Source organism: Macrotis lagotis, chromosome X, assembly GCF_037893015.1.
Source record: "Macrotis lagotis isolate mMagLag1 chromosome X, bilby.v1.9.chrom.fasta, whole genome shotgun sequence".
NCBI classification, from domain to species: Eukaryota; Metazoa; Chordata; class Mammalia; order Peramelemorphia; family Peramelidae; genus Macrotis; species Macrotis lagotis.
The window spans coordinates 529,500,751-529,514,999 of NC_133666.1; positions in this window are offsets into that span (position 1 = coordinate 529,500,751).

The following is a 14,249-nucleotide window of genomic DNA, read 5'->3' on the forward strand; positions in this document are numbered from 1 at the left end:
GTGCCTGGAATGCACTCTCTCTCCTCACCTCTGACACTTTGAAACTCTTGATTTCTTCCATGTTCCATCCACCATCACCTCATGAGAGTCTTTTCCCATCCCCACCTCCCCAAGTTAGTGCCTACCCTTCTAAGGTAAACTTCCATCTGCTCTGCTTATATTTGTAGGTACCTTATTCATTTTGCTGTTGTCTTACTGTTTAGAATGGTGAAATCCTTGAGGTCAGAGATTGTTTTGGCTTTTTCTTTATATTTCCAGGGTTTAACACAGGTAGTACTTTATAAATGCTTGTTGATTGACTGATTGATTTACACCTAAACCTATTACCTCCTTTCTGTATTCTTTTTTTGGAGGGAGGGGTGGAGGAAGGGTAATTTTTTAATTCATTAAACTTGAATACAAAATGGGAAAAGGAAAAAAGAACATTTCCATGTACACAGAAGAACATAAGAAAGGGTTCAAGAAAAGGCTTTTAATAGATCACTGCCTTTCATCTGGGAAGAAAAGAGTGGAACTAAACTGGCTAGTCTATTCAAGAATTGAATCCATAACCTTAATCTTACTTGATTATATGGGAACCTGTGTAATAAATACTCCACCTTGTCTTCAAAGTTGCCCAACTTTGCTTTGCTTCTTCCTTCTAGGTTTTCTTTTGTCCTCTGCTGTACACTTCACACTTTAATTTTTTTCTCTATCTCTCCTTCCCTACCCATACTTTTCCAATATGCTTGCACATTATTCCTTTCCATACTCAGTGGTCTAAGCATTCTAGTAAACAAATAAAGGTATCTCCATGAATACAGACATGTATCTATTCCTATACACGATGTGTACATATAAAAATAATTACATACTTGTATATGAATATGTGTATATGTATTATAGTCAATCTTCAACTTTTAAGGGAATACCATTCCTAGAAAATGGCAGGATAGTAAAAAATGGGGATGTTGATACATTGAACCCTTGGGAAATAGGGTTCTATTTCCTATAGCTATCAAAAACCAATTTTTCACTAGTTATTGCTGGAAATACAATATCTGCATATAATTCTTTATAAGAAAATATTCAGTCTGATAATATGCACTTTTCCTAACACAGTAATCACGAAATAATCCACAAAATGCGTATGAGTTAGGGAGGAGCAGAGGTGGCCATGTCAGAAGAACCCCAAGGTTAAAAAGGACAAAAGGCAATCTCTATTCTTCCTTTCAGTTCCCTTTGTTTAATTGTTCTGTTACTGGGGTACACCCTTGGCCCCATCAGAGCTTGAAACTACCACCTGAACAAATGCACCAGGTCTGACAAGACTCCTGCTAGGACTCTTGGGAGTCCAGAGACTCAGGTAGCAGGATAGAAGGGATGCTTGCTCAGTTGTGCCAATGTTGGTGGGAGGGCAAAGGTGACCATCATCTCCTGTACCTACAAATTTAGCTGCTTTTGAATGTTTTCAATTTTCTCACTGCACATTTGAAAGGATACTTTAGCAATTTCTGGAGCATATTCATGAATACTTATACAAATACTTTACTACATTCTTGAGAATATAAACTTGCCACATCTCAATTCTCATTTTTTTCTTTACTGCACATAGCTCAGAACTTTACCCATCCCAGTTTTTTTTTATAAATGACTAGTTGGCATAATCAATTAAGTGGGAACTTTGAGGAAGTTTTGCAGAAGCCTCCAATGACACCTGAAGGGCAGCAGACTCATAAAAAGTATTTTTATTTTATATTGACCTACATATAGCCTCTGACCAAATACTTAACCCAAATTTTACAATAAGGTATTTTAAACAAGGAAAAAGAAAAAATTCAGACTCCTTCTCTGGTTAAAAAAAAGAGGGCCCCAAATTTTTTCTTCACAGCTTTTCCAGATTACATTGGCAGTGCCTGGCCCCTAACCCACAATGTGGAAAGGATAACTCTACTGACTACTTCACAGTTTGATTGGACTGGACAATGCTTTTGGAATTGCAGAGTGATACAAAGATGTAAGTTATTATTAATAAATAATTATTAATTATTACAAATAAGAATACCATTAATGAATAAAACATTTCCCCATTTTCCCTTTCGAAAGAATGACATGCCTGGCCATTTATCATCTACTAAAAGATGTCATTGTAGAAAATATCATATGGACAACAGTTCTTGCCATTCCTTCTCCTTAATTCTAAACCTGTAACTATCTGGTAACATCCAGTGTCTTTTGTGACTTAGCAATATGACTGCTTGTTCTGCTTTTTGCTTTAAAAAAGGTCAACTTGTTGTGACTTCATACCTATCATATTAAATTGTCACAGATTGATGTGGGTTTGCATATACACTCTGCCCTTGGAAAGATCAATAAACAAATCAAGTATAAAGGTGCTGACCTTGTGCTATTTATTTTAATCTGTCTTTATGGGTAAAAGCAGATAGACAGATGATATATACATGCTTTTAATAATATGCAGGGTACATTAAAACAGTTATTCACCCCAGGTTCTTGATGAGATTACAGTTGTTTCAATGTCAAGTAATGTTCATATAGAGTCATAATAATTATAGAGAACCTGGTCTGTAGCTGGTTAACCCATATAATCAAGTAAGATTGAGGTTATGGATTAAATTCTTGAATAGACTAGCCAGTTTAGTTCGTCTTTTCTTCCCAGATGAAAGGCAGTGATCTAATAAAAAGTCTTTTCTTGGTCACAGAAGGAACTTGGCCAATTTGAAAATAAAATAAAGTCAAAATTGTTTTTTACCTGTAATTATGGAAAGGCTAAAATATTGAATTAAAAAAACCAGGAACTGCATTAGGATATGGATGAATCATAAAAGGGGCAGCTAGGATAGAATTCCAGGTCTGGAGTCAGGAAGACTTGAGTTCAAAATCTGGTCTCAGACATTTACTAGCTTTGTGGCTCTGGGCCAGCCACAATCATTTTTGCCTTAGTTTCTTCATCTGTGAAATGAGCTTGAGAGGGAAATGTCTCCACTTCAGTTTTTTTTGCCCAGAAAACCCCAAATGGGGACAAGAAACATTAGACAAGACTGAAAACAACTCAACAACAGTTGGAAACAACAACTGCTGGAAAATTCACTCAAGTTCATATGTTTTCTGGTGAAAAATTTAAAGTAAGAACCTTTGAGAAGTATGAAATGAGGCAAAAAAACTTTTATTGAGCACTACCTGTGTCAAAAGAGTTCTGTTCAAAGTAATAGGGGTACAAACAGAAAAATAAGTAGACCTTGCCCTCTGAGAGATGACAATCCAATAGGGAAGACAATACATACAGGGGGTCTTAGCTATAAGTCAGAAGGAAGGGTGTCCCTAGGGAATACCAGCAAAGCATGACAATGCATCTTCTTAAATGTCATTTCTATTAATAAAATTATATCATTTTCTGATACTAAATCTTTTGACAATGCCAAGAACTTTGGTAGCAAGAATTTCCTTTTCTGAGTCTCTGGCAGTTGTGACTACAGCACCAGGAGAAGCGGTTGCAGACTACACATCCACAGGAAGTGCTTCCTAGGATGGTGATTGAGGTCTAGGCTGATGTTGCCATTCCCAGTCCTCTTGGTCTTCCTGTGGCTCAGTTGGTGCTGTTGGTGGCTGGGAAGAAGATGGCATCATTCTTCACTGTGATTGCTCCTTCCAGTAATAGTTTTAGGATGCAGTCTGGAAGTAGAGCCATGATGTGGAGGCCATGGCTATTGCCAATTGGGTTCAGGGTTTAGGGCTATCTTCATCAGGATCTAAGGGCAGCAGGAGATAGGGATTTTGCTCACCAGGTACATGCTGACTCCTACCTCTCCTTCAAGATACCTTGAAGGAGGGGCAGCTAGGTGGTGCAGTAAATAGAGCACCGGCCTCGGAGTCAGGAGTACCTGGGTTCAAATCCGACCTCAGACACTTAATAATTACCTAGCTGTGTGGCCTTGGGCAAGCCACTTAACCCCATTGCCTTGAAAAATCTAAAAAAAAAAAAGATACCTCAAAGGATAAAAAAATCTACTATTAATCTATTAATTACCACTTTTGATAATGTAAATTTGTATATTTGAAAGGTAGCATATATATTAGATCATCTTGGCTGCCTCATAAATGACATTTTGCCAGCAGCATTCAGTAAGGGTGACTGGCCCCTTCCCTAAAGAAGTTGTTTCCCTTTATGATAACTGTTGAGTCTGGGTTGAAACAGGACATTGTTATTTCCAAGATTTCTACGTCCAGGGTCCTGGGCTACAAATTTTCTTTAGAATCTGTGATATCTTTCCTCAACAAAGTGGAGAGAAGTTGTTATAAACCAATCTCTGTACCAACACAAGAGGAAGATCTAGCAAGATGCAGGATTAAGTGTTGAGAAACAGAATCAAACCTCCTCTAGAAGCTAACTTTACAGTGTTATCTTTTCATCTTCTCAGTGCTTTGGGGGGATTATTTTAACCTGGAAAACCTCTATTTGTTCTAGTTTTGTCTTTTACTTTTCAAACAACTGTCTGTTCTCTAGTCATAGCTCCTCTCTGTTCCCCTAAGGGGGGGTGGAGAGAGAGAGAGAGAGAGAGACAGACAGACAGACAGACAGAGACAGACAGAGACAGACAGAGACAGAGACAGAACAGAGACATAGAGACAGAGAGAGACAGAGACATGGAGACACAGAGACAGAACAGAGACATAGAGACAGAGAGACAATGAGACAGAAAGAAATACACACACAGAGAGAAACAGAAAGACAGAGACAGAGACACAGAGATACAGAGAGAGAGAGAGAGACAGAGAGAGAGAAAGATAGAAGCAGAGACAGAGAGACAGACAGAGGGACAGAGACAGAGACAGAGAGTGGTAACAGTGGAGTTTAGCAAAGAGGAATATTTTCTTCTAAAGGAGAATCACAAATACACAAAGATACTCTCTACAACACATGGGAGGCATAATTTTCCTTCCCCATTTCTGGGAGCAGGAATAAAAGAATGGTAAGCAACAAAAGGCACTCCCCTTTCTTTGGTTTTGTTCATGACATCCATACTGGGCACAGCAAAAGGATAGAGACCAGATTGGTCTCACCAGTTTTGAAGATGTAGGCAGTCAATCAAAAGAGGCTACCCCACCTACATGGTAGGAGATTCAGCAAGCTCCATGAAACTAAGCATGCCCAAAGTTGGGTTACAGACATAATTTATAACCTACAGGAGGAGTTCAGAGGGGAGCACAGAATTATTGCAAGGCATCTAGAAATTCTCACACACATAAATTATTATCAGTTTGATCTTTAGTTCCAATAAAATAGGCAGCATAACTCAGAATAAGATATAAGCAAACATACTTTCCATAGACTAAATAATGTCTCAAAAACATATATGCTACCTTTCAAATGTAAAAATTTACATTACGAAACAGTATCATTTAATAATAGATTTTTGTCCTTATATGCTTTCTCAAACAATGGATATAAATTAATGAACAAGCATTTTTGAAGTTTATTGTCATGTGCCCAAAAGTGATTGGGATACAAATGCAAAAATGAGATAATCCTTATTCTTTTCATTCTTATAAAAGGAAATCATGCATATAGAGAGCTGGGGGCCAGGGATGGGGAGTAGAGCCACAGGGAAGTTACCTTCTTTCCAGTGCAGTATGATTATCCCTAGAACAAGAGGTGGTAAAGCTGGGTAAGACTTGGTGTCCTGATGGATGACTGATGGAATATAATTTATGTTCTTGGATTTGTTTTCACTAACCTCCCAAATCAGGGCAGTTCAGCCTGAATAGCAATAATATAACTACTATCAACATTCTCAAAAAAGGTTGGAATACTACCTTAAATATCATCTAATTCATTGTCCTCATTTTTAAGATAAGGAAATGGAGACTCAGAGAGGTTGAATGTCTTTATTCAAGGTCTTATATGAAAAAAGTAATCAAGATTTAAACTCTGGGTTCTTTGATCTCATATCCAATGACTATCTTTTTTTTTTTAATACTGTTTTCCTTGTATGTGAAAGAACAAAACATTTTAATTGTTAAAGGCCATCATAGCTGTGGAAAGAAGTTCCTTAAAATTTCAGAGTCCAGGAAATCTCTTGAGTAAGGAATGAATATCCCTCACTCCATACTTTTGAGGAAGAGTATAAAAGGGAACAGCCTCTGGGGAGTGCAGGCTACCTTTGAGGGAAACCAAGGTTGTTTGACTTTCAAACTATCTCTAACACACAAGAGATGGACGACCTTTTAAACTCTGGCCATGTCCTGAATCCCATTTGCTTTCCTGAAGGAGCTGTGGTTGCCTGTATAATCTATTGACTCTTTTGAGTCAATTACAGAGCAGTGTCTAATTGTTTTGACATAAAACCTATAGCTGGTGTTGTGGACCAACTCTAGAAAGCCTTATTTAGAGTGTTTATTCATTGCTCTTTGTGGCTCATTAAAATGCTGTATTGATGATCTCTTAATTGTCATTTTCAATGGCCTTTTCTCAGTCCTAATTCTATTCTTGACCTCTTTTCAGCCTTCGAACTGTGATCTTCCTCTCCTCCTTGATATTCTTTTTTTCTCTAGGATTTTGTGACTGTTCCCCCCTGGTTTTTCTTCTGCCTGTCTAACTACTCCTCTCCTGTCTCCTTTGCTGGATCTGCATCCAGGTTATGTCTGCTAATGGTAGGTGATGTCCAAATCTCTTACACCATATTCTCTTCTCTTGATATTTGCTATTCTCTTCAGATTCCATGGTTTCAATGATCATCTTAATACAGATGATTGTCAGATCTATTTGTCCTCTCCTGCCCTCCAGTCTTACATCTCTGTCTGTTAGATATATTTAGCAGGATATGTCAAAGACATCTTATACTCAATACATCCAAAATGGATTATCTTTTCCCCAAATCCTTCCTCTATTACTGTCAAGGGAACTATCTTTCTTGCAGGCTTGCAGTTGCTAGCAACTGAGGTAACATATTTGACTTCTCTTTCTCACTTCCAATCTCTCCTTGATTGACAAGGTCTATCATTTCTACCTTCTGACTATTATTCATATACATCTCCTTCTGTTCTTTGACCATTTCTACCTTCTCACTATTATTCATATACATCTCCTTCTGTTCTTTGACACTTGCCAGCACATCGATACAGCCCCTTGTAAACTCATACCAAGACTATTGCACAGCCTCCTGGTTTGTCTTCCTAGTTTCTGTCCTCCTCCAGTCCAGGCAATCCTTTATTCGGTAATCAAACTGATCTTCCTAATTCATGTTTGACCATATCAATGAACTCCAGTGACTCCTTATTACTTTCAGAATCAAATATAAAATCCCATTCTTGCCTTTCTAGTCTTCTTATACCTCTCTCCCTTCTACATGTTATGCAATTCAGTAACACTGTCTTCTTTGCTATTCCTTGACCAAGACATTTCATATCCTATCCTGGGCATTTACACTGGCTGTGCCACATACCCAGAATGCTCTAGCTTCCTTTATATTTGGGCTGAAATCCCTCATTTTTCCAGTTCTTAATCTTAGCACTTTCTCTCCCAAAGTAATTCCAATTTATATGGTGTCTATCTTGTTAGTACATAGTTATTTGTATATTACCTCCTCCATGAAACTATCAGCTTCTTGAAAGCAGGGTATATTTTTTTTTGCCTTTCTTTGTATCCTTTGTACTTAGCACAATGTCTGATACATAGTAGGTACTTAATAAATTCTAGCTGACCATCTACCACACACTGAATGCCCAACTTTTGGCCAGTCAGTTTATAAATAGTCTTCAAAAGGGACTGTGCTAGAATCAGTACAAATTACTCCTACTGGGAGGTCTATTACTTCTTAGAAGTGCATGCTTATCTGGTGGTGGATTAATTGTGTTATCTCCATATACAATAAAAAGTGTTCTTTTTTCTTTTCATATTAATTTTTAAACTTTTTTCTAATTGCATTTAAAGATAGTTCTCAACGTTCATTTTTTTTTAAGATTTTGAAATCCACATTTTCTCCCTCTTTCTTTTTTCCTTCCCCTTGACTGCAAGTAATCTGATATAGGTTATAGTGTACAACTGTGTTAAACATATCTACATATCAGTCACATTGTGAAAGAAGAATCAGAACAAAAAGGGGAAAAAAACATGTGAAGGAAAAAATATAAAATTAATTTTAAAAATGGAAATAGCATGGTTTAGTCTATATTCAGATTCTATAGTTCTTTCTCTGGATGTGTCTGGTATTTTCCATCATGAGTCTTTTAGAATTGTCTTTGATCAGGATACTGTTGAGAAACACTAAGCCTATCACAGTGATCATCACACAATGTTGCTGTAATGTAGACAATGTTCTCCTGGTAACAGAGAGCATTCTTTAATCAAAGCTGATGTGATGATGATGGGTGTGTGGAGACTAAAAAAAAAATCACAGAAAGAAAATACTGGTACTGTAGTTATGCCCCTTTAGGTGCCTAGGAAAGTGCTACCTTGCAACTAAATCTGAATGTAACTATGTCCGAAAATGACTGAACTTTCCATTCATAGTTCATAGTAAAGGTGAACTATTACATGGAGAAGTTGGTGCAGTGAATAGAGTGCTAGTCTTGGAATCAGAAAGATTTGGGTTCAGATTTTACCTCTGACACTCATTAACTAGAGACTATGGCATTGCTTTCTTTTTTCTAGATATCTGTTTTCTTATCTTTAAAGCAAATGTGACAAATTCCCATAGGGTTATAGGAACTCCAATGAAATTCAGCATGTAAAGCACTTTGCCAAATTTAAGAATCTCTGGAGGTGTTATTATGAGTTTTCATAAGTAGGGCAAGAAGAGGATGGTAATGGCAACAGACAGTCATCTATCACTCTTGATGGGTTTTTGGAAGATTGTCTTTTCCTCTTCTTAAGCATCAATCAAAACCAATATTGTGGAATGGGAGAAACACCTTCAATGGTTTCCTAGTGATCTAAGGAACAAAAGAATAGCAAACCATTTGCTTCCAGTTGACAACTTTGGAATAAGAAGAATCTCAGATCCTGCAGTGGCCATCTGATCCAACCTCTAATGAAAATCTCCTAAAACAAATTGATAAACGTCATTCAGCATTTGCTTCAACACTGCAGCAAAGAGGAACCCACCATGTCCTGACCCAGGTCATTCTACTCTGGGACAGTTCTATGGATTTGAAAGTTCATCTAACATTTCCTTAATTCAAATCTAAATCTGTCTCTCTAGTTTCTACATATTGGTCCTGGGTTCTGTCCTCTGAAGTCAAATAGTACAATTCTCTACACTCTTCCATGTAACACCTCTGCAAACCAAATCATCTCCTTAGCCTTCTCTTCTCCATGCTAAATACCTCCAATACCTTTAATTTATCTTCTTATTGCATGAGTCCAATACTCATTATGTTGCTTGCCCTCCTCTAGAGGATCTGTTGTTTTTCAGTTGCTTCCAGTAAGGTTTGACTCTTTGCAACCCCATTTGGGGTTTTCTTGGCAATGACCTGGAGTGGTTTACGATTTCCTTCTCCAGCTCATTTTACAGATGAAGAAAACTGAGACAAAGAGGGTTAAGTGACTTGCCTAGGGTCACATAGCTAGTATCTGAGGCCAGACTTGAACTCAGGAAGAGGACTCGTCCTGGCATCAGGCCTGGCACTCTATCCACAGTACCATCTAGCTGCCCCATATTATGAGTTTACAGTGTATGAAAAATTCAGGATTTTTTTTCTGGGTGAGCCATCTAGGCATTGCTTTCTCAGTCATGTGCTTACGAAGTTGATATTCTGAATCCAATTGAAAGAATTTACCAGCAGGACCTGGAGTTTGAATCATGACTTTTTTTTGAATTACAAAGATTTTATTTTGAGTTTTGCAATTTTCCCCCTAATCTTACTTCCCTCCCCCCACCCCCCATATAAGGAAATTTGCCAGTCTTTACATTGTTTCCATGGTATAACATTGATCCAAATTGAATGTGATGAGAGAGAAGTCATATCCTTATAAGGAAAAAACATAAGGTATAAGAGATAACAAGATCAGACAATAAGATATCAGATTTTTTTTCTAACTTAAAGGTAATAGTACTTGGTCTTTGTTCAAACACCACAGTTCTTTCTCTGGATATAGATCATATTCTCCATTGCAGACAGCCAATTGTTGCACTGATGGAATGAGCAAGTCCATCAAGGTTGATCATCACCCCCTGTTGCTGTTAGGGTGTACAATGTTTTTCTGGTTCTGCTCATCTCACTCAGCATCAGTTCATGCAAATCCCTCCAGGCTTCCCTGAATTCCCATCCCTCCTAATAGAACAATACTGTTTCATGACATACATATACCACAGTTTGCTAAGTCATTCCCCAGTTGATGGACATTCACTCAATTTCCAATTCTTTGCCACCACAAACAGGACTGCTATGGATATTTTTGTACAAGTGATGTTTTTACCCTTTTTCATCATCTCTCCAGAGTATAGGCCCAGTCGTGGCATTGCTGGATCAAAGGGTATACATATTTTTGTTGCCCTTTGGGCATAGTTCCAGACTGCTCTCCAGAAAGGTTGGATGAGTTCACAGCTCCACTAACAATGCATTAGTGTCCCAGATTTCCTACAACCCTTCCAATAATGATCATTGTCCTTTCTGTTCATATTGGCCAGTCTGAAAGGTGTGAGGTGGTACCTCAGAGAAGCTTTAATTTTCATTTCTCTAATAAGTAATAATTTAGAGTGATTTTTCTAATGACTGGATTGCTTTGATCTCCTCATCTGTAAATTGCCTTTGCATATCCTTTGACCATTTGTCAATTGAGAAATGGCTTTTCTAAAAGAAATTTGTCTCAGTTCTCTGCATATTTTAGAAATGAGTCCTTTGTCAGAAATACTAGTTGTAAAGATTGTTTCCCAGTTTACTACACTTCTTTTGATTTTGGTTACAGTGGTTTTGTCTGTGCAAAAGCTTTTTAATGTAATCAAAATCATCTAGTTTGTTTTTAGTGATGTTCTCCATCTCTTCCTTGGTCAAACTGATTCCCTTTCCATAGATCTGACAGGTAAACTACTCCTTGATCTTCTAGTTTGATTATATTGTTTTTTTTATGTCTAAATTCTGTATCCATTTTGATCTTATCTTGATAGAGGTTGTGAGGTGTTGGTCTAATCTAAGTTTTTTCCATACTAACTTGAATCATGACTTTGTGGAATGCTATTACATTTTATCGTATTCAGTTTGGTCCAATGTCCTAGTCCATTGAAATCTTTTTAGATCCTAACTTTGCATGCAATGTTAATTTATCCTTCTTCACTTTGTGCCATCTTCAAATCTGGCAAGGGTGCCATTCACAGCATTATCCAAGTCATTGAATAAAATGTTCAAAAGAACAGGGTAAAGCATGAACCATTTTTCAAACTGATTTCCAGCCACTCATAATTCCCAAACCCTTTAAGTGGTCTGTTCTCTGGCCAATCTCTCTCAATCTTGTCCACAAGATTAGTGTATGAGAATTTTGCCAAATGCTTTACTATATTACAGGCAAACAATATATTCAACTTTCTCTTGATCTACCAGTCTACTCACCCCCATTAAAAAAAGAAATGGGGTGAATGTATCATGGTTTGTTGTCAATGAAGTCAACTGGCCTTTTGTGGTGAACATTTCTACAAGTTCACTTATCATCCCTATAATTATATATTCTAGAATATTTAAGAGATCAATGTCAAGTTCACTATCTGATTCCTTTCAGAATAAAGGTCCTCTCTGTTTTATTTTCATTTAAAAACATTTAAAAATTAAATTTATTTATCTAATTACATACAAAGATAATTTTCAAAAATCACTTTTTTGTTAGGTTTTAAGCTTCATATTTTTCTCCCGTCTTCCCTTCCCTCTTCCCTCCCATTAGAGAACAATCTAATATAGATTATATATGTCTTATTTTTATTTAAAAAAAAATCAGGGAAACATTTGTCTTTCTCCAGTTCTGTGGCATCTCTCCTTTTGGTTATAGTCTCTCACAGTTCTGTTAGTGGCTCAGATCTCATCTGCCAAAGGCAGCTATATGCTCTCTATCTTTATACTTTTGTTTTAAATTAACTCATTTTTGTTCTGCTATTCCTAGTCCAAAAGTTGTTGTACATGCCAAAGCAAGCAGAAGGAAAATGAGAATTGGGAAGCTCTACCTTCATTCCCATCATCCAATGCTATCATCCCATATATTCCCAATTACTTCTATATTTCACTCAATGTAGGAAGAAAAAAAAATTAAGAAAATAAAAGCAATAATGAGTCTTTACTAAGTTTATGTGTCCCCTGCTCACCACTATTTCTGTGATTATCTACTAAATGTTCTGGGGGGGGGCAGGATTTGCTTGATCCTCTTGCCCTCTTTGAGTGAACTGGCACAAATCCAGAGTAAAAGGGATATAGATGATGTGTATGATCATAACAATCTTATATAGCTTACATACCTATTTCCTTTTGTAGGAAGCCTTTGAGGTAGATGTTTTTTGCAATGCTAAAGTAATTTGCCAAAAGTTGGAGGGGACCACTGGTGACTGGTGTTTGAGGCATGGGATAACTGTCCTTTTCAATCAACTTGTCACATGTATCTGGAGGTTAGTTTTAAGCAGGGTTAGAAACTTTAGGCTTGGAATCCCCCCAGAGTTCCCCTCAGAATGTTCCATAGGTAATCGCAAAGGTGGTGGTGAACCCAAAGCTCAGAAACTCAAGTATATGGTAAAGACTCATCCTTGTGTTTATTTCTTTATGTGTTTTTCTTTCTAAGTTGAGAAATAATATTGAACTAATTGGGAATGCCTGCGTGTGATGTAGAACCCCCACCCCCACCCCCAGTCCCCAGAATGTACACTGAAGAAGATAAAACATCTAAGGACCCAGAGGTTGCTTTCCAAAATAGCACTCCAGATCCAGGATTGTTAAAGTATCTAGGGTTCTGTAGACCACTTGTGGAGTGGAGAGAAATCAAGCAGAAACATTATTAAGTGCCTACTACTGCCAAGTAAAGGCATCAAAACCAGGAAGACCTGGGTTCAAGTCCCACCTTGGACTTACTGGACACATGATCCTGGGCAAATCACCCAATGTTGCATTGCCCTAGGCCCTTCTACAATTATAAGTTTTTTGAGGAGGTGCTCATTTACACTGGTAGAGAGCATGTCCTTATCAGAAAGTTGCCTATTTTAATGAAACCACAAGTCTAGTCCTCATCTTTAAAGAGGCCTCGTGATCCTTCCCTCCTTTTGCTGCTCACAGAGGCCTCAGATTACAGATTCTAGTGAAAAGCAAGGCTTTTGGATAGTGCACTTTGTAGGATACATTTATGAAGTCAGATTGCTGGTGGAAAGAGTACTTATTGGTCTTTGATCCAGGAAACCTGAGTTCTAGGATTGACTCTACCAATACAGACCAGCTTCATTATTTTAAGCAAGTCACTTTGGTTCTTTGGGACTCAGTTTCCTTTTCAGGTCCATTTCAGCTCCAGGTGTCTATGATTTTGTCTTGTGCCTTGATATTTACTTATTTACATGGGGTCGGATGAAGTTTTTATAGAATGTAAGATCAAAAAAGAATAGTAGGGGCAGCTAGGAGGTGCAGTGGATAGAACACGGGTCCTGGAGTCAGGAGAACCGAATTCAAATCTGGCCTTAGACACTTGATAATTACCTAACTGTGTGACCTTGGGCAAGCCACTTAACCCCATTGCCTTGCAAACAAACAAACAAAAAAAGAATGGTAATATATGAGAAGGATGGAACAAGGCTCTAATCAATCCACCAAACATGGATTATAAGTATCTACTATGTGCCGAAGACCACCTTATATACTGGGAATACAAAGACAAAAAAAATTAAGTAATCTTTGCTTTCAAGAAGCTTATGTCCATCAGGATCTGCAGAACCAATATCATAATCTGAAGTAACCTGGAGCAAGATACTGAAAGTCATGGAAGAATATACTGTGATAGTTGCTTGCGCTTACTGCTCTGCTAGCTACCTGCTATGAAAATGAAACTACTCATCCTGGTCAACAGATGCCATGGACTTGAGGTAGAATAAACATTTTGCAGAGAAGGCTACGTTAGTACAAAATTTTACTATATACTTCCTTCACTCAGACCCTGTCCCCATTAGAAACAGGCCTCCCTTCTAATGCCTACCTACTTAAGCATGGAGCAAGACTATATTTTGTTTTTCTTGTACCTTCAGAAGGCAGTACTGCTCCTTGGAAAACCTTGCAATTAGTGTCTGACAGTGAGACTGCAT